This window comes from Tetrao urogallus (genome assembly GCF_951394365.1).
Source record: "Tetrao urogallus genome assembly, chromosome: 4".
Taxonomy (NCBI): domain Eukaryota; kingdom Metazoa; phylum Chordata; class Aves; order Galliformes; family Phasianidae; genus Tetrao; species Tetrao urogallus.
In genome coordinates this window covers 10,227,888-10,248,697 of record NC_136817.1, presented here as the reverse complement: position 1 = coordinate 10,248,697, position 20,810 = coordinate 10,227,888, and positions in this window count along the sequence as shown.

Sequence of the window (20,810 nt, the reverse complement as noted above, 5' to 3'; positions counted from 1 at the left end):
CAAATAAATTTAAGTTTATATGTAAAGGATCACATCAAGTTGGGGAGATCTGCCTGAAGGTAGGAAGGCCCTTCAGAGGGACCTGGACAGGCTGGATCTCTGGGTTGAGGCCAATGGGATGAAGTTTAATGAGACCAAATGCCGGGTCCTGCACTTTGGCCACAACAACCCAGGCAATGCTACATGCTTTCCAGCTGCGTGGAAGAAAGGGATCTGGGGTGTTTGTTGACTGTCAGCTGAATGTAAGCCAGCAGTGTGCCCAGGTGACCAGGAACGCAGATGGCATCCTGACTTACATCAGAAATAGCATACCAGCAGGAGCAGGGAGGTGATCATCTCCCTCTACTTGGTGCTGGTGAGGCTGCACACGAAGTACTGTGTTCAGGTTTGGGCACCTTGCTGCGTGCAAGGCATGGAGGCCTAGAGAATGTTCAGAGAAAGGCAACGAAGCTGGTGAGGGGTCTGGAGCACCGGCCTTATGAGGAGGTTGAGTGTGGAGAAGTAAAGGCTCAGGGGAGCCCTTATAGATGTCTACAACTGCCTGGAAGGAGGTTGTGACAGGTGAGGGTTGGCCTCTTCTCCCAGGTAGCAGCAATAGGATGAGAGGTAATGGCTGCAAGCTGCACCAGGGGAGCTTCAGGCTGGATAGTTGGAAGAATTTCTTCTCAGAAAGAGTGGGGAGGCATTGAAACGGGCTGCCCAGTGGATGGTGTCATCATCCCAGTGGTGGAGTCACCATCCCTGGAGGTGTTTAAGGAGAGGGTAGATGTAGTATTTAGGGACGTGATCTGGGGAGCAATATTGTTTGTAGGTGACAATTGGACTAAATGATCCTACAGAATCGTAGAGGTCTTTTCCAACTGTCATGGTTCTATGTTTTTGTTTTTGTTTTGTTTTTTGTTTCTGGGTTTCAGTATTCCACATCAAAACATCATGTAGTGTATGGGGCATTAAAGTGTCACTGCCCCAATCCCAGGTACCTATCCCTGTACGTCACAGAAGTCACGGGATCTGGCCCTTCCGGGTGGGGGGGGGGCGCTCTCTTGCTGCCTTGCAGTGGGTGCTGGAGGGTGCTTTCCTAGCCGTTCCAAGCCTTTCAGGTTTGACTCGGTTCCGGGAACTCTCTCTCTCTCTCTCTCTCATCTTGTCTGATTTATTAATCTCAATTTCAATTAAATTGTATATATTGTGTTATCTTGTATTCCAATATTATAGTAAAATAAGTTTTCCTCCATAGATTGTTGCCGCTGCTCTTTTCCTCCCTTCCTTCCTTCCCATTTTTGTGGGACTGGGGTGGGGGGGGGAGGGCAGAGGCCTGTCGCCCCTGTCACGGACATAGATTGATCTGGTCAACTCCGTGACAGATTTTTGGCGCCCAACGTGGGGCACGAGCTGCTTTTTAGCTGTTAGAACGGATCTCTTTTTCTCTCTGCTCTTAGAGAGCTTCGTTAGGGAGCATTATCAGTAGTTCAAGTTTCTGTGCTGGAAAACCTGACCTTGAAAGATTAGGCGCACTGCCAGCGTTCTGGGATATTTGTAAACTTTGAGCACTACTTAGTCTGGGCAGTGCCTTTTTTTTTTTTTTTTTTTTTTTTTTTTTTTTCCCTGCTCTTGTTAGCTTCAATTCATTAACCCCTTTTTAGCAGTCACCTCTGATGAACCCACTTGTTATCGTGGGGGCGCTGTGTAAAGGATTTAAAGCAATGGTGTTACTCACAACCTACTGGCCAATAATCCATCTTGCACTTACGTGTGTTGGAATTGCATCCGTATATAGGTACCTAATGGCACTGATGGAGACACCTATGTTTTACCTACTTGCAATGTGGTATGATTTGAATTTTGACATTTACATCCCGGAAGGAATGGTTAATTTCACAAACAACTATATCCCAGAAGGAATGGCTAATTTCACAAACAGCTACATCCCAAATGGAATAGCTAATTTTACAAACAACACGATGTTCAGACCAGTCTCCGGGTTTTCTTTTCGGTTTGTCAAACGTTTTTTGAATCCTGAATTAATAGTCATGATGGTGTGCGTGTCATCAATTCTCCTGAATGTATTCTTTATTTGTAATAAGGGGAAGGAGTCTTCTCGTCTTCTCCAAAACTAGAGAATGATGACTGGCAGGGGATATGGAGAGGTTTAGGAAAGGTCTTAGAAGCATGGGGACCCGCAGTGTCATGGGATTTTACTCTTGAACACCTGTGGGATCCTGAGAAACTAAGCCAGTTTTTGAATCAGGGACTATGCGGCTTACATAAATCTAAGGAGGTACAACTTATTTGGGGTTTGGCTTGTGCTTACCGTGCCCTATATAATACCATTCTGGAGAGAGAGAGTTTCCGAGCTGAGGTTCAAGCCAAAGGGGAAAATCCCCGAGTCAAATCTAATCAATCACAGGAGACACCAGTAACAATACCGGTTGCTCCTGTGGAGGGCAAGAAATGGAAACAAGTGTCTTCGCGTCTTGAACGAAAAAGAGAAGAAGAGGAGGAGGAGGAGGAAGATCCAGGCGAGGGGCCCTCCTCAGAACCACCACCATTGCGAAAGGCAAAAGGGAAAACTAAGAGACATGCAGAAGAGAGTGATGAAGAGGAAGTCTCTATTACTACTCGCCGGCCTCTAAAGATGACTGAAATCCAAGGTTCAAGAAAGGAGTTTACACGGCGCCCGAATGAAACTCTTGTTTCCTGGTTGGTTCGCTGTTGGGACAGTGGGGCCCATAGCTTGTCTCTGGATGGTAATGAAGCTCGCCAACTAGGTGCCATTGCCAGAGATCCAGCTATTGATAGAGGAATTAGTCGATGTTCGGATGAGGCTGCCTCCCTCTGGGAACGAGTGTTAATAGCCGTGAAGGAAAAGTATCCCTTCAAAAATGGCTTGAAGATTGCGATGAAAAAATGGGATACAGTGGAAAAGGGTATCCAGTATTTGAGGGAAATAGGCGTGGTGGAAATGCTGTATGACCCTAACTTTGTTCCTAACCACCCACAACAAAACCGCGACCCTGAAAAGGTGAGGACGACGCCTGAGATATGGCAGAAAATCGTGACAACAGCACCGGACAAATATGCCGCTACACTAACATCAGCATGTGACAGATACCAAGAACAACAGAGAACGCCCTTAGTTTATGAATTAATTGTTACGCTCCAAAACTACGAACAATTGCTGTCCCCAATTCATGCTGCCGTGGCTGCTATATCAAAAATGACGGAGCAAGTGTCTCAACTGATTAACCGTGACAAACCTGTAGCAGTATCAGAAACGCTTGATGAAGATCAGGATAATCAAATGAGTCTAGCGAAGGATGTGAAGGAGGTGAAGGAGATGATGAAATTTATGCGAGCCCACCTAATTAAAGACGATGAACCTTCCTTCTCACGTGCACCATCAAAAATCTCAGCTGTTAGAGGCAAACGTTCTCCAGCTCAAGTAACGGATAATACACCGCGAATTGTCTTATGGTATTACCTACGTGACCATGGAGAAGACATGAGGAAGTCGCACCGTGAACCTACTGCTGTACTGCGAGCACGGGTGAAAGAATTACAAGGCAGATCAACCACCAGTGCAGTTGCTCCAGTTACCACAGGTAATGAATAGGGGGGCCCTGCCCTCAGTCAGGGGGGGGAAAGGGATAATAGAGTATATTGGACTGTGTGGATTCGATGGCCTGGCACATCAGAACCACTGAAATATAAGGCCCTGGTGGACACTGGTGCACAGTGCACTCTGATGCCCTCGAGTCATGAAGGGACAGAATCAATCCATATTTCTGGAGTGACCGGGGGCTCTCAAGAATTGACTGTGTTGGAGGCTGAGATAAGCCTCACTGGTAAGGACTGGCAGAAACATCCTATTGTGATGGGCCCAGGGGCTCCATGTATACTAGGTATTGATTATCTCAGAAGGGGACATTTCAAGGATCCTAAGGGGTATCGATGGGCCTTTGGAATAGCTGCTGTGAACACAGACAACATTAAGCAGCTGTCTGTTTTGCCTGGCCTGTCAGAAGATCCGTCTGTTGTGGGGCTGCTGCGAGTAAAAGAGCAACAGGTACCAATTGCCACAAAAACGGTGCACAGGCGGCAGTACCGCACCAACAGGGATTCCTTGCTCCCCATTCATAAGTTGATTCGTCAACTAGAGAGCCAGGGAGTGATCAGCAAAACTCACTCGCCTTTTAACAGCCCCATATGGCCAGTGCGTAAAGCCAGTGGAGAATGGAGGCTGACGGTGGACTACCGTGGCCTGAATGAAGTCACACCCCCACTGAGTGCTGCTGTGCCAGACATGTTAGAACTCCAATATGAACTGGAGTCAAAAGCGGCCAAATGGTATGCCATCATTGACATTGCTAATGCCTTCTTTTCCATTCCTTTGGCCAAAGAATGTAAGCCACAGTTTGCTTTCACATGGAGGGGCGTTCAGTATACCTGGAACCGCTTGCCCCAGGGGTGGAAACACAGCCCAACCATTTGCCATGGGTTGATCCAAACTGTATTGGAACAGGGCAGTGCTCCTGAGCACCTGCAGTACATTGATGACATCATTGTGTGGGGCGATACAGCAGAAGAAGTCTTTACGAAAGGAGAGCGAACAATCCAAATTCTTCTGAGTGCTGGTTTTGCTATTAAGCGAAGCAAAGTGAAAGGACCTGCCCAGGAGATTCAGTTCCTAGGCATAAAGTGGCAAGATGGCCGTCGTCACATCCCGACGGATGTGATCGACAAAATCACTGCTATGTCTCCACCCACTAGCAAAAGGGAGACACAATCTTTTCTGGGTGCAGTGGGCTTTTGGAGAATGCATGTTCCAAACTACAGCCTCATTGTAAGCCCCCTTTATTATGTGACACGAATGAGAAATGAGTTTACATGGGGCCCTGAGCAGCAGCAGGCTTTTGAACAGATTAAACAGGAGATAGCCCGTGCCGTGGCTCTAGGGCCAGTACGGACGGGACAGGGTATAAAGAACATCCTCTACACTGCTGCTGGAGAGAACGGTCCCACTTGGAGTTTGTGGCAAAGAGCCCCAGGAGAGACCCGAGGCCGACCCCTGGGATTCTGGAGTCGAGCCTACAGGGGGTCGGAAGAGGGCTACACTCCAACTGAGAAGGAGATCTTAGCTGCATATGAAGGGGTTCGGGCTGCTTCCGAAGTAGTCGGTACTGACACACAGCTCTTTCTGGCACCTCGACTGCCAGTGCTGAACTGGATGTTTAAAGGAAAAGTTCCCTCCACCCATCATGCTACTGATGCCACTTGGAGCAAGTGGATTGCACTGATTACACAATGAGCACGGATGGGGAACCTCAGCCGTCCAGGAATCCTAGAGGTCATCATGGACTGGCCTGAGGGTAAAAAGTTTGGAACACCACCAGGAGAAGAAATAGCTCGTGCTAAAGAGGCCCCACCATACAATGAACTACCAGAGAACGAAAAGAAACATGCCTTGTTCACAGATGGATCGTGTCGTATTGTGGGGAAGCATCGCAGGTGGAAATCTGCTGTGTGGAGCCCCACACGACAAGTTGCAGAGGCCACTGAAGGGAAAGGAGAATCAAGCCAATTTGCAGAGGTAAAGGCTGTCCAACTGGCTTTAGATGTCGCTGAACGGGAGAGGTGGCCAATGCTCTATCTCTACACTGACTCATGGATGGTAGCAAATGCCTTATGGGGGTGGTTACAGCAGTGGGAGCAAAATAACTGGCAAAGAAGGGGTAAACCTATTTGGGCTGCTGAACTGTGGAAAGACATTGCTGCCCGAACAAAGAATATGGTTGTGAAGGTGCGCCATGTAGATGCTCATGTGCCCAAGAGTCGGGCTACTGAAGAACAGCAAAATAACCATCAGGTAGACCGAGCTGCCAAAATTGAGGTGGCTCAAATAGACCTGGACTGGCAGAACAAGGGTGAATTATTTCTGGCTCGGTGGGCCCATGACACCTCAGGTCATCAAGGGAGAGATGCAACATACAAATGGGCCAGAGACCGAGGGGTGGACTTAACTATGGATGCCATTGCACAGGTTATTCATAACTGTGAAACATGTGCCATCATCAAACAAGCCAAGAGGATGAAACCTCTCTGGGAGGAAGGGCGATGGCAAAAGTACAAATATGGGGAGGCATGGCAGGTTGATTATATCACCTTGCCACGATCTCGCAATGGTAAGCATTATGTGCTTACTATGGTGGAGGCAACCACTGGGTGGCTCGAAACATATGCAGTACCCCATGCTACCGCCCGAAACACCATACTGGGTCTCGAGAAACAAGTCCTGTGGCGACACGGCACCCCAGAAAGAATTGAGTCAGATAATGGGACTCATTTCAAAAATTCTCTTGTAAATACTTGGGCCAAAGATCATGGCATTGAGTGGATTTACCATATTCCCTATCATGCACCAGCCTCTGGTAAAATTGAACGGTACAATGGATTGTTAAAAACGATGCTAAAAGCACTGGGTGGCGGAACATTTAAACACTGGGAGAAGCATTTGGCAGAAGCTACCTGGTTAGTCAATACCAGAGGATCTATCAATCGTGATGGTCCTAACCAATCCAGTTCCCTACATACCGTAGAGGGAGATAAAGTCCCTGTTGTACATGTAAAGAACATGTTAGGAAAGGCAGTTTGGGTTCTTCCAGCTTCTGGAAAGGGCAAACCTCTCCGTGGTACAGTTTTTGCCCAGGGACCAGGATCCACTTGGTGGGTGATGCAGAAGAATGGGGATGTTCAGTGTGTACCACAAGGAAACTTGATGCCAGGAGAGTGCAGTCAGTAATTCTATGTGTATATATATATATATATATATAGCCATGTGTGAGTAATGCATTTTAATCATTTTTTTGTTTGTTTGTTTGTATATATATGTGTATATATTTCAAGCATGATGTAACGATGTAGAATAAGGGGTGGAATGTCATGGTTCTATGTTTTTGTTTTTGTTTTGTTTTTTGTTTCTGGGTTTCAGTATTCCACATCAAAACATCATGTAGTGTATGGGGCATTAAAGTGTCACTGCCCCAATCCCAGGTACCTATCCCTGTACGTCACAGAAGTCACGGGATCTGGCCCTTCCGGGTGGGGGGGGGCGCTCTCTTGCTGCCTTGCAGTGGGTGCTGGAGGGTGCTTTCCTAGCCGTTCCAAGCCTTTCAGGTTTGACTCGGTTCCGGGAACTCTCTCTCTCTCTCATCTTGTCTGATTTATTAATCTCAATTTCAATTAAATTGTATATATTGTGTTATCTTGTATTCCAATATTATAGTAAAATAAGTTTTCCTCCATAGATTGTTGCCGCTGCTCTTTTCCTCCCTTCCTTCCTTCCCATTTTTGTGGGACTGGGGTGGGGGGGGGAGGGCAGAGGCCTGTCGCCCCTGTCACGGACATAGATTGATCTGGTCAACTCCGTGACACCAACCTTAATGGTTCCATGAAAACAGCACAAGTTTATTGTATCCATCTTTCACATTGTTGTTTCTTTCTTTTTTATTTCTTTATCTTTCTCATTGTTCCTTCTTTGTTTATTTCTCTGGAGCATTCCCATTTGTATTATTAGCCATCTGAAGTGAAATGTTACTTCCCTTGTATGGTGGTGGTTTTTTTCAAGTGCCTGCTTGGTGAAATTTATTTGTACAGTGGTTTTCTTGTCACCAGTCAATTCATTTTAAATCTAATTAGTTTCAGAGAGCACAGACCTTCCAAATGAGCATACTTTTTCTAACGTTAAATACAGCTAAACCAGCCTAGAGTGAATTGGAATGCTGGCCTAGAAAGGGAAGGCTTCACAGCCCGTTACCGATCCCCTGAGCCATCTCATCCCCTTGACTGCCATGTAATGTTTGTTTAATATAAAATTTCCATATAAAACAAAATGGAATAAAACCCGAAAAGCAGAACAGCGGCTTCTTGACATGAAGACATTAAAATGTGAAGGTAATGAAAATGAGATCTTCTTTCATAAGTGCATTAGCGACCTTAGGGGAGCCCTCTGCAGGGAAATGGCACAACGGTGAGGGAAAGCTCTGCTGAGAGGTGGGAGGAGGGGGGGTGAGCGTTTGGCCGCAGGAGCTGGAGCTGCTGGGGAGTTTTGTTTTCAGCTTCAAGGGAGAGGAAGCCTGCTGGGAGCCTGGGAGGATTTCTGAAATAAGTGCTCTGGGCCAGTCTGTCAATGTGCACGTTACCCAGTGTGGTGGGGCAGGAGTGTGCCTGTGTGCGAGGTTCTGAGGCTCCCTATGGATAAGTAAGCACATCATTCTGTGAGCTGCTGAGGGTTTTTATGCATGAGTGACTGTTTCTGTGCTAGAAGATGAATAAATAACATCCAAAGCCTCCAGTCATTCTGAAAAGGTTTAATCAAGGCTATCAGATAGCTGGACTGTCAAAAAAAAAACCAAGAAACATAGCTTGCTGAATTTATTCATGAGGATTCAGGGACTGAAGTAAATTCAGGGTTCTGGCAGCTTCTCACGAGTCTTTTAAAGTTCCAAGGAAGACAGCGACCCCTAATTAAGATCCTTAAAAATGTAGAATAGAAATGAGATCAGTTGTATGAAAGGTAGCAGTGATGTGCTCGTCATGTCCTGTGCATACATCCCCTGTTGTGGGATGCTCTTGAGCTCCACAAGCATCTTCATGGCTGCTGCTGGGCTTGTTTGGCTTCACTCTGCATCAGGCCTTCTGAAGTTCAGACGCTGTTGGATTGGGGATTGCAATGCATGGCAGCAATCACAGTACATGTAAAATGTGAGTGGCAGCCTGCAGATATTTGCTAAAGGGTGCAAGGGTTTCAGAGCTCACTAGCTGAGCACGTGTTAACATTACACACCACCTAGCTGTGTTTTCATGCAGCCCTGCCAAGTCTGGCTCTTCCAGCAACATTCTCCCTGTGTCTGCCCCAGCATCCCACTGCCCTGCACTCATTGCAGCCATTCTTTCTGTCTGTCACAGGCCTTCCCCATGGGGGCTTTCACAAGGGATGCAGAGCTCTGCAGTCACCTGCTGCTCCCAGGGAACCAGGTGCTTGTGCCGTCTGCTTGCTGCAGGCTGAGCTCTGAGTACATGGACCTCTGCTGGGAACTTGCTGGAGCTTTCCTAAATTGCTGTTCGTTTCATCGCGGGTGTCACAAAGTTCAGGAATGAGTCCGAGTTTGACCCTCAGGAGGCTGTTGTCAGGAGGCAAGATACAAGTTTTGAAGTTTGACTCATTAGAGAATGGTGTCATTTCTTCCACTGATAATTAGGTAGCCACTTATAGAGCAAGGGGAGAACGGCCTGGAAGTTTAGAAAGAAAAAGATAAATTCTTCCCTTTCAGTAACCTTGATCTGTAATTACATCAGACTTCCTCAGATTCAACTACAACAGTTGCTCCTCAGCCTGCTGCTGATCTCATCCGAATCTTTAGGGGCCAGCAGATGGCAATGTTTGCATCAGAGGTGAAGCTGATGTAAAATTTGGAGTCATTCTCTTATTGCTGATATTTTAGCCTTGCTAGGTGTGAATGCACCCTAGAGGTTTACAGAGAACTCTGACAGAGCCCGTCTATGAGCAAAGCCAGATTACTGAAATAAAAGCAGTCACTGAAAGCTGGCCAAACAATATCAGAAGAGAGTTTGCTACCCTTGTCTTTGTTGTGCAGCTCTGTCTCTTGTGGAGCTGCTGTAGCTAACAAACAGCGTGTGGGAATACCACAGACATCTTAGGAAAAGAAGAACGCAGAGATAAATGCAGATAAACATGAAATGCAATTATCCAGCTTGGAAATGAGTTGCAACACAATTTTTTTGCCTTCCCTTTTGGGAGTTTTACAGAAACAGTCCTTTCACTTCCATTCTCTGATAGAAGAAATTCCTAAGCCTAATATACATCAGCAGCGCTCAAAAGCTTTTGCTTATTACTGACTGAAAGTTAATACCATCAATGCCCACTGACTCAGGCGCTGACAGGGCTGTGAGGTGTTCCCTCACAGAGGCTTGTTGGCAGATGATTGATGAGAAAAAACTCCCAGGCAGTCCATGATAATGTAGGGGTTCCCTGCTGTGACTGGCAGATGGGGATTTCTCTTCCTCTGGGGCAGGTGGTAGAGGTCTGCTCTGGCTGGGCAGTACCTGGAGTTCGTGGTAGCTCTGCCCAGCTGTTGGTTTGAAGCATCCTGCATTCTGTCCTGACCTTGCAGGACTTGGCTGTTGTCTCAGTCTGTTTCTGGCCGTGGGTCCGTAGAAATGTAACCATGCTCCAGCCCTCGGGCGTACCGAGTGGGCCAGGTTGCTTGCATGGCCTAAGGCTGGCGCTCCGATCTCCTGTAACCCACAGAGTTGCAGAACTGCGGTCTTCCATTACATTATCCTTTTTCTGTGGTTTCAGCACTTAGCTGTGTTTTTCTGTTGATGCTTTTGCAGCTTTTCATGCCTTTTGTGTTCGTCTCAGAGATGATGCTTGCAAACAGGAGGGAAAAGTAAAATTGCAATCCTTGTGTGAGGAGTTCCAGATGCTAAATATGTCATATTATTAATTTGTTTTCTTTCAAATATTAACTCAATCGAACTGGGCAAAGCAGGGCTGTAGAAAAGAGAGGGGGAGAAAGAAGGCCACATAGCATGCCAGGTTTGTGAGTGCTTCCGTAAGGAAGAGCTGTGTGAGAGAAGAGGGCAAGATATGCATTCCCCTGACATCTTGAGCAAGCGAATGTGCAAAGACCTCATGTGTAGAGAGCTATCACACAGAAAAGAAGATGACAAGCAGCCTTATTTTCCCTTTGCTTTGGAACAGGCTGCATTAAATCTTTGCCACAAAAGGAAGGGGCTTCCAACCCTTCCTGTTGCAGTGGCTCTGTGATGTCATATTTCTGAGCGACATGTAGCTGACAAAGAAGGTAAAGGCACACCATTCAGAGCAAAGCTGAAAGCTCTGTTGGCAGGAAAGAGATGAGCACCCCTCTCCCTTTTCACTTCAGACTGCCGCCTTCCCTGTGCCTGTGAGATTTGATCGTGCAGATCAAGTTTGTGCAGCTTTTAGAGCTAAGGGGTCAGAAAGCGTAGCTGGCTTTACCTGCAGTGAATCAGCAGGTGGAACAGAGAAGCTGACAGATGATGCAACAAACCAGATGCAGCTACAAAAAGTACCATTCCTTTGGGTAGCATGTGTTTGCTCAGATGCTGAAGGTGGGCTGAAGCTAAGGACAGACAAATTTGGAGGTGGAGGAAAGTTCACCTGACCGTAAAGCAAATCAACGTTTCATATAGGACTTGTGAATAAAAAGAAGTCAAAATTCCATCAGTTTTTCCTTGTAGCATGAAGTGGATGGAGGATGTTGAGCTTTGAACTATGGGGGCCTGGGTTCACTACTGATTGCAGAGCTGCACTGGAGTCATCTCTCTGTCCATAAAGTAACTGATTTAGCAGAGCAATGAAGGCTAACACAGTTTTGTAATGTTCAGGCAGTAATTAGCAGAGTGTCTGTGCATATGCACAAAATCACTTGAGTCAACAGCGTTCGTTTGATGGCAAGTGGAAGATATGAGATACTATGCTAGAGCTAATATTTGAAGTGAGAATTAAGAGAACTTTACCTTCTTGAGCAACGGGGAATATGCTTTTAAACAACTGGAGTTGTTTTAGTTACACTGCAGGAAGCAGGTCTAATAAGTTAGAAGATTATAGATGCTATTTTTTATCACATTCCTCTCCATGAAACATAAAAAATTATTTTTTTTCAAGTCAAGAAATAGATTCAACATAGTTGAATGTTAGACTATAATTCATATATGGATAATAATTCATATTTTTTTAAGCACCGAATTTCTACACGAGGAGAAAATAATCTATTTGGTAAAGCCAGTCAGTGTCTCACAGCTTTCAAATGAAAGCCATAGCACTGTTGTTTTCTCACACAGTGGTTATATAGAAATAAGCTAAATATTTAACACATTTTGGCTGTGTTGCAAGTTAAGTGTACAGCAACAGTTTGTTTATTTCTCCACTGCAATCTCTATGTCTTTAACAGCAATTTCTTCAGTTCACAGCAATACTAGTTAGGAAAAAAAATGAGATGAGGGCTATTGTGGATAAAATCTGAAATAAATATTGATTTTGGAATTAATTTTAAAATCATCTGAAAGTACAGTGACAAATGCAGTCTTCAGCCATAAATTTTGCATGTAGCAATAAATCCGTGAAATCAGTGAACTAGTTTTCTTCCCATGTGGGGTATCTGTGCAGCAAGCTTTTATTATCTCAAGAAACTATATATTTTTGTAGCTGCTCATGAGAGTAGCATGACACTTGTGCTAATTGAATGGTACTGGATTGTTAGCTTTAATCTGTGATGAGGTTTCCATGGTGATATCACCAGATGAGAATATGGACACTACAACAATTTCTTTGTGCTGATGTGATTTTGCACTGTGTACTTAGCTGAGGATGAAATCCCAGCTTTATTGAAAATGAATGGGAGTTTGATGTTGATTTCAGTGAATTTGCCACGGTCTCTATCGTGACTGGATTTGGAAACATACTCTGGAGTCATAAAATAAAATAAAAAGTCATCAGACTGTGCTGACATTGAAATTCATTCCCAGGCTGACCATGTCTCCACAGTAAATAAGTTATGCAAGCCATTTCCCTCATTACTCAGACACTTAGTCTGTGCTTATTTGATTCCATTGCAGGAGCCCGTAGAATGGAGTTGGACCCTACTGCATAAAGGGTCATGAAAATGTGGAAGATGGTTCTCTTTCCATGAGCTTACAGCTGGGTACACAAGTCCTTCTGAGAAGAAGTGGGAAAGAACCAGGTAAGAAGTTGCAGTCAGTGGTCGTAGCATCTTGGTTGCCTTACTACATCAGGTTTGGTGTTTTGCCATCAGCAGTAATTGCCATTGGGCTTAAGGAGGATTTTGAAGAAAGACCAAGTGCTTTGTACCAGCTGGAAGAAAGCATGGCAGTGCTTTTTGACAAATGGGTGGGAAGCACAGACTGGCAGCATGGGTAGGGAGGTGGGTGAGGATGCTGCAGTGGCAAACCTGAGAGTCTATGATGTCCCTGAAGGTGAAGCTGGTAGCAACAATTTGGTGTGACTAAAAATGGAGAGCTGGCAGAGAGATATAAAGAAAAGAGAGAAAAGGGTCACTCATAAGATAATGAACTGTACACTCAAGTGACCTAAACATGCCAAAAATGCTTTTGCCAGGCTAAGGAAGCTGGCATAAAGACAGAGTATGTGTGGCTTCTGTTAGGATGTGAGATGGGTGCCTAGAAATGAATTTTTAGGTGCAGGTGTGAATGAGAATTTCAAACTGTAATTTTCAAACTGTTAAGCAAGATATCATTGTCAAGACTTGCATGTAATCAGGGTAAGAGAATCTCTGGATTCTAAAGAGAATCTCTGATTCTAAAGCAGTTTTCTAACTTTTTTTACCTCCGTATGCTAGTGAGGTAACAAAGTAGAGAGAGAAGCATTTCTTATGAGCTGTGATCTTAAAAGTCGTTTCTTTTGGAGCATTAAGTATTTTTTTCTGCTAGCAAGGAAGGTATCCCATAGAGTCACCTGTTCTTTATCCTTGTGTGAAAATGAAATGACAAGTGTATGTAGAGATATGAGAATGAAATTTAAGGAAATTGAGAGAAGATATAGGTTGAAGATAAAAGTATGTATTTTTGGTAATCACTTAGGACTTATTGCATAAGCTTTACAATTAATATGAAGAAAACAATCTCCGTTTTATGATTACCTCTAACTTATGTATGAGTAAATCCAGCACAAATGTGTAGAGACCCGTATTTTTAGTACTGAACGGCCTGAACACTGTTCTCATGGAGTAATGATGACCTCTTGTGGTCATATGCTTAAATTTCACATCCCGTTTATTAAGGAGTTTGAATTTTCATTGAATTTGTGCAAACCAAGAGTTATGGCAGTGTGCTTTCTACAGGAAAGTACCATCTTTTCACTCTTTATGCTGACCTATATACAGGGACTGAAAACTCTGCATTTGATGGTTGGGGAAAAATGTATTCCTAAAATAGTTTCTCTTCTGTAAATAATCTAACTTACATTGGCTTGTGTTTTAAAGATACTTCACGCTCAGTATGTTCCCTTTGAGTTACAGAATTATCTTTAATCATATTAAAAAGTTTGTTATTTAAGTTTAAGCTGTTCACGTTCAACTATGGTGTGGAAGTCAAAGAAGGAGCACATCTAAACCTTGGAGTAATCTTGGGAGGAAAGTCGTTTAAAACATGGATACAGACTTTGTTACTACTGGATCATTGTAACTGGAAGCAAAATTCAGAGGCTGAGCTGAGGTATTTGAAGGCATTTATTCCTGGTGGCTGATGCTAATGCAATGCAAAGACCTTGGGCTTCAAGATTTAGGACAGTCACTTCCAGAAGACAGTATATTATGAACTGGAAGCAACAAAGAGAGGAAAGATCACCTCACGTTGAGTTATCATAGGGCTTTTTATACCTTCCCTTGTGTTGCCTTTTTTTAGCCATACAGAAGTTGGATGCTGTCTGGATTGTACAGCTGCTAAATACATCCATTTTCAAGGTCCTGTGAATAAATGTGTTGAGCATCAGAAAAAAATAGGACTCAGAAGAAAACAGTTTTCTTTCTGCTCAAATCACTGCTACACATAAAGGTAACATAGACAGTTCCTAAATGACGAAGAGATGTTGCCACTATCTGTGGTATTGGAGCACACCAAGTATGTGATTTGTTTGTCTTCCACCTACTCTAGGGGCTGTGTCTCCAGGGCTAGTGGCTCAGTGCTCTAGAGGCATTACCCATCCAGTTGTCCAGGACTAATCATGGTCCACAGGACCTCTGCAGTCAGTAGCCCTCCAGTTCAGAAAGACAGAGTAATGCTGCAGTGTTGTTACTCCTTGGAAGCTCGCAGTTTACTTTAAAATGGTGTGAAGGATCAGATATTGGTCACATCACCGGCTTCAGGTAAACAGCCCAAAGCAACTTACCTGAGCAGACTGTTCCTCAGGGTGAGGACCCACAGTCACCCATTAGCTCTGAGGATGTCCGTCAAATACAGAGGAACCGGCCACCAGGTACCACCTATTTGCCCTAGAAGGTTCATGTATTTATAGAGGAAGTGGAGCATTTTTATGTTGCTGGATTTTTCATTCTGCTTTAAAATAGAGAGGGAAGAGCAAGACAGTTTTTGCTGAGGGTGAAGACACTTATCCAGAAGACCTTTCATTAACACAAAAGGTGCTGATAAATAATAAAAATTTAAAGCAAGCAAACAATGACAACAAAGAACCGTTGAGCATTGGCACAAAACTCACAAGTGTAGCTGTCTCTGAAAATTGCACGCAGACATACATCACCAGTCATGTGATCTTCCACCGCTCTTAAAAATACTGAATAATTACTGTCAAGAATGTAAAATACTTTTATTTTGTCCCTCCAATGCAGAGCCGTAACTTGCCCCTGACACAAGGAGAGGCTATGAGGTTTCTCATTCCTCAGGGTGGAGAGGAGAGCTCTACTTTCTCTGACCACTTTGGAGGTCCTAACAGATTGAAGGGTTGAGGGCTTCCTTATGAATCTTTCAAGCCTCTTGTCTTGCAAAAATTTCCCTAAAAGCTGATTTTCTAATAGCTGATTCTCTACAAGCTGGGCTGTGAAAGGCGCGATATCGGATAAACAAAATATTTCTCTAGGATCTCTCCAGACCATTTGGGAAGAAAACTTTTAAGTCTGCTTTTTGGCTTATATGTGTCTGACTCATGAACTGGTAGCTGCATTCAATTGCTGAACTGAACACTCTGCTTAGGACAAAAGCATTCAAGGCAAAGAAACCAGAACAAGGCCGTGTTATGCTTGTGAAGGAACTCAGCTATTTTTGTAAATGCGTATTTTGCATTTATATTTGGTTTTGTCTTCTGCAACATCAGCAGAGCAGCCTTTCCATCTATTGAAATATTTTGCTATTTTTTATTAGTGGATTGGATAGTAAGAGGAAAACAGTTCATAACAGAAGACGTATTTGCCCATGTTCGTGGGTAGCTTTGGAGTCTGCCGATGAATTTAATACAAATCTACTCTGAAGATCAAATGTTAGTTTCTGAAGTTTGAGAAGTGTAAATGCTAACAAGTTGAAAAGCTTTTTTTTTTTTTTTAAATGTCTCATCAAACATTTTTTATGTTTGGAGCTAGGAGTGATATTTAGTATTAAAATCCATGTTAACAATTTCGATATTAATAACATCAGTAGTGTCGTAGAAAATTGGAATAGGTGATCATAATGGACTCTCTTACAGGAATCCTAATTAGACTTTGCAGTCTTCAACAAAAACAAACAAAGCCATGCCGACTCCAGAAAAGCCTTTTCTTCTCCCAAGACAACATTATAATGAACCATTAAATTGACTTGTCTGACAACAAAACTTTTAGTCTCTTTGCAAAAAGGAGCTTTTAGGCAAGATACTGACTAATGCATATGCCAAATAAAGTTGCAGTGTCATAAACGGACTTGAGTTTTAACTGCTTTGCTCAATTTTATGTAACAAACAAACAAAAAAATCAGAACTAGAACTTGGGTAAACTTCCTTGAACTACTTATTTGCTAAAAGTACATATGAATCTTTCATCAGTTCTTATCCTGCATGGACCATTTCTCTGTCATTCTAATTGTAGTGATAAACAACCAATAAATGTAAGAGATGAGAAGACATGAAACAACAGCTAGGGCTATTATCTAAAATCTAAATGCACTGTCTGAGCTATTTTACTGTTGAATCCAGAACACTCAGTTTTCAAAGGCAAGTCTTAGAGGAGGAAAAGCACAAAGGGAATGAGAAGTGGTGATAGGTTTTATTTGTTTTGGGCTATCTCAGCTCTATCAAATTTTCAATAACATCTATTTGTACTTTTTTCTTTAACTGTGTGCAAAGCCTTCATAGGTTACATCCCAACTCGGAGATCAGGTAAGGAACATCCTTCCACTAAATTTAAAGAAGGAAGCCAGAAGGAAAAAACAAACAAACAAACAAACAAACAAAAAACAGACAACAAAATTCTGGTGTTTCATCTTTGTCATGTGCTTGGCATCCTTAGAATTCAGTGCAATTTTTGTTCAAGCCAGTGACAAAAACACCATTTCAAGAGGTATTTTAGTGTTTACATTTGAAAATGTTTCCTTTAAGAAGCTGTTCAGCCACAGATTTGAGTAGAAAGCAAACATTAGTGGCATATGCAAGAACATCATAAAATATGGTAAATGCAACACAGCTATGCAGCATTTCAACCATAACCTGTAAAAATGGAAGTCTAGGCATACTAGGCATGTAGAAAATTGTCTGTGGCAGCACCATGTGGTGCATCTGATGTCTTCCAAAAATATTAATTAGGATGCTTTTAGGGGAGGGAGGGGAGAAAAAGATCCTGTCAACTTTTAAGTGGAGTTTATATTGAAAAGGGGATTTCCTGAATCATCTTATCCAAACTTGGCTATCAAATGCATATCATTTAATAACTCCATCACGTCAGTTTATCAGTTCATCTTTAATGCCACTGTTACAGGTTTAGCAATTAGTGTAGATTAGTATTAAATAAAAGTAACCAGAAACTTTCCTCTTTCTTTGTGTATATTCATTTACATTCTTGCGATCTTTTCCTTACGTGCCAAACACTGGCCTTTATCCTAAATTGCTGTTTTTCATCCATTGCATCTAGCCCTCCAGATACAGTTGCTGTCCAGTAGTGCATCCCCTCTGGTTTTCCCCTTGTTTCTAAGTTTTTAATTTTCCCTTGACAAAAATTTTTCATTCCCCCACTCTTCTAGTCATATTTTCCTGCATCTTCTCCAGCTGCAAAACTCCTTTTATGCAGAACTGCACAAACAATGCCAGGTAGGCTTTCTTGAGGACATACGTGAGCAGATTTGTATCCCCCTTCACTTGGTGACACTGTTTTCTAATGCATTTTAGGGTTGGCTTTTTTTTGTTTTAATGGCATCTTTGTGACATTGACATCCTAAAGAACCAATACCCCAACTAATGGGCAGAAATAGGTATTTTTAGTCTGTGAATTCATGACCCGGCATTACGAATTATTGAATTTCATCACATCTCTCTCTCAGCCCAATCAATATAGTTATTCGATATTCCATATAGGCATTTCTCTCTGTTGCCAGTGGCACCTTATTTTATGTCATCAATGAATTTCATTAGTGTTTTCCCGTTCTGTTTGTGTGTGCTGTGGCCATTAATGATAATATTGAAGATGATCAATCCGAGAAGTCACCCCTGTAAAAACTCCATTAGTAACCCGGCACATCTTTTTCATACAACATAATAATATCTTCCATTTAGGCAAGGATCTATTTTTGCTCTAGGTACCATTTTCTTTTTCCCCCACCAGTGACCTGTGAGGCACTGTATATAAATGGTGTAATTCAGCAGCAAGGTGTATTAGTAAGGAAAAATGCCTAGTTAATTCAAATATACTCCTCCTAGCTCTCATTTGAGACCAGGAATATCTGTATGTGTCTGAGTTGTACCAGAAGAACATCCCCACAATTATCCTGGCTCTATCTGCTCTTTGTTATTCCATTCAGTCTTGTAGGTGGGAGCCTTGACAAACGGTAGCTGCTCAGTGTTGCTGGCTATGCTCAACAATGGCAATCTGAATCACAGCTACCAAGTGCACACGTAGCCTTCTGTGCTGGCAATTAATAGCTTCATATCAGAAACAGTGGAATAATTTTAGAAGTGTCCTTTCAAAAGCTGTGCCTGCCACTAAAAAAATCTTTGGGTGTGACTGTGCCTCTCGTGACTTACAGTACAGCCTTCATGAGATGAACATTGCATTTTGATGCTCTTCTGCTACCGATTGCCTCGGAAGCAAGATGTCTGTTGAGAGAATAACTTTGATTGCCCATGCAGATAATGCTACTTCTGCAACTTATTTGCTAAAATGTTTCAGGTAAAATAGTGTGGAGCAGGAAGCTGCCATTAATTGCAAACTATATTAGTGTTTAATATATGCTGTCCGCAATAGGCAAGATGCACGTTTTCCTGCATGAAGACTGATCTGTGTATTTCTTTAAGAGAGTGTTAGAGAGCAGCATATAGCTGGCAAGTACTACTTCCAAGATTTATCTTTATGCAATCAAGTTATGAGCCACCTGACTAGCACTTAGCGTGACTTTCTTCCTTCCAGATGACATGAACTTCCAGCGTGACGCACAGATGATCTTTAATCACACATTTCTATGCACCTTCTGCAGCAGATGTCACTCTTTCACAGTCATAGTCAATATATATATGTACATATATAATTTTTTTTTTTTTGAAAGAAAAGATATGGTAGCGTAAGCACTTGAAATCGAGAGGTTAGTGGCACAGTGCAGAAGGAACCAGCCAGCTGGGATAGCAAGAAATACCAGTGGAGTGCTAACACCTGGGCTACACTGCAAAGGTGGGACTGAGTTGTTTGCATTTTCTCTGAGTGAGCTATTTAAATTATTCCCTTTACAAGAGAGCAAGGAGAATAGTCTAGTAGCTGAAGAAAGCTGACTTCTGATATTTTTATATTGCAAAGGAAAGGCCAATATTTTGAGGGCTGAGTAAACCTCTACATGAAATTAATGACAAGCAATAAAAATGTGGAAAGTTTAAGGGAGCTGAGCGAGCTATCAGGGCAGAGAAAGAAACTGCACAAAAGAGACGTGTTTCTTTCAAAAGTTTTTATTTTTAAGAGGCTATAACAGAAGCAGGAGCAGGCAGAATGGCATTCATCAAAAGCAATCTCCTGGGTTCTTGTAGTTTACGAAAAAATTCCTATACCAAAAGCAGATACTAAACAAATGTGATAAGATGTGGCAATTTTGCCCCTGGGATAGAAGGAGGACCATCTCACTATGAAAACTTACTGAGGATCAAACAAGATAAAGCTTGCTTCAACGCTTTCATAATTTCTAAATGAAAATGTCACTTTCCCCATAAATTCTACTAAACCTTTCCTATGGCAACAGTCAGCTTATCTTTGCTGGAGCACTTTTTTTTTTTTTTTTTTCTTTTTTTTTCTGGAACTTTACTCTGAGTGTTTCTTTATAGCATTAGAATTTTATCCAAAATATTAAATTGACTTAAGTAAATGAAACCAGAACGACAGTAGCAACTATAGTAATTCAAACTGTTATGGAAGAATGAAGCAGTATTTAAATTTAAGGCAAGATTCCGTAATAAGTTCCATCGCAAGCAATGTAGCTATTAGCATATGAATTGGAAGATGGATGGAGTATTAACAGCGTCAATTAGGTCAGGAAAATAGGTATTGCTCAATTAACTCGCTTAATGAACAAATGTGTTGTTTTCTTTTATGCAAAGCATAGTATTTGTAGCAAATGGGTGAGGCAATGGTATCACTTTACCCTTTGTGTGGTTTCCCGGTGTTCACATCTCTTCTGTTCTCCAGGTGTAAGCAAGACTCAATTTCAGTTTCATAGCAAGGGAAGAAGAAAGAACTCATTTTCCTGAGCACCTGCAGAGAGATCATATTTCAGTCAACTATTTCTGCTGCCACCAGCGTTAAAAAGCCTTCAGGCTGCCTTATAGTTAGCTCTTAGGAGTCGTCCTGAGCCCACAGCTGCTGGGGTCCCAGCTCTGTAAAGGATCACCATACTGAAAACTGAGGGAAAGGAGCTGTCAGCTGAAGCTTCCTAAGTGGAGAGAGAGGAAGAACTTCTTGCCTGCCCTGGAGCGTATGTTTTCTGTAGTTTTGCTTTTGTGTGTGTCCAGCTCAACATAGAATCACCAACATCTGGGAGCATCT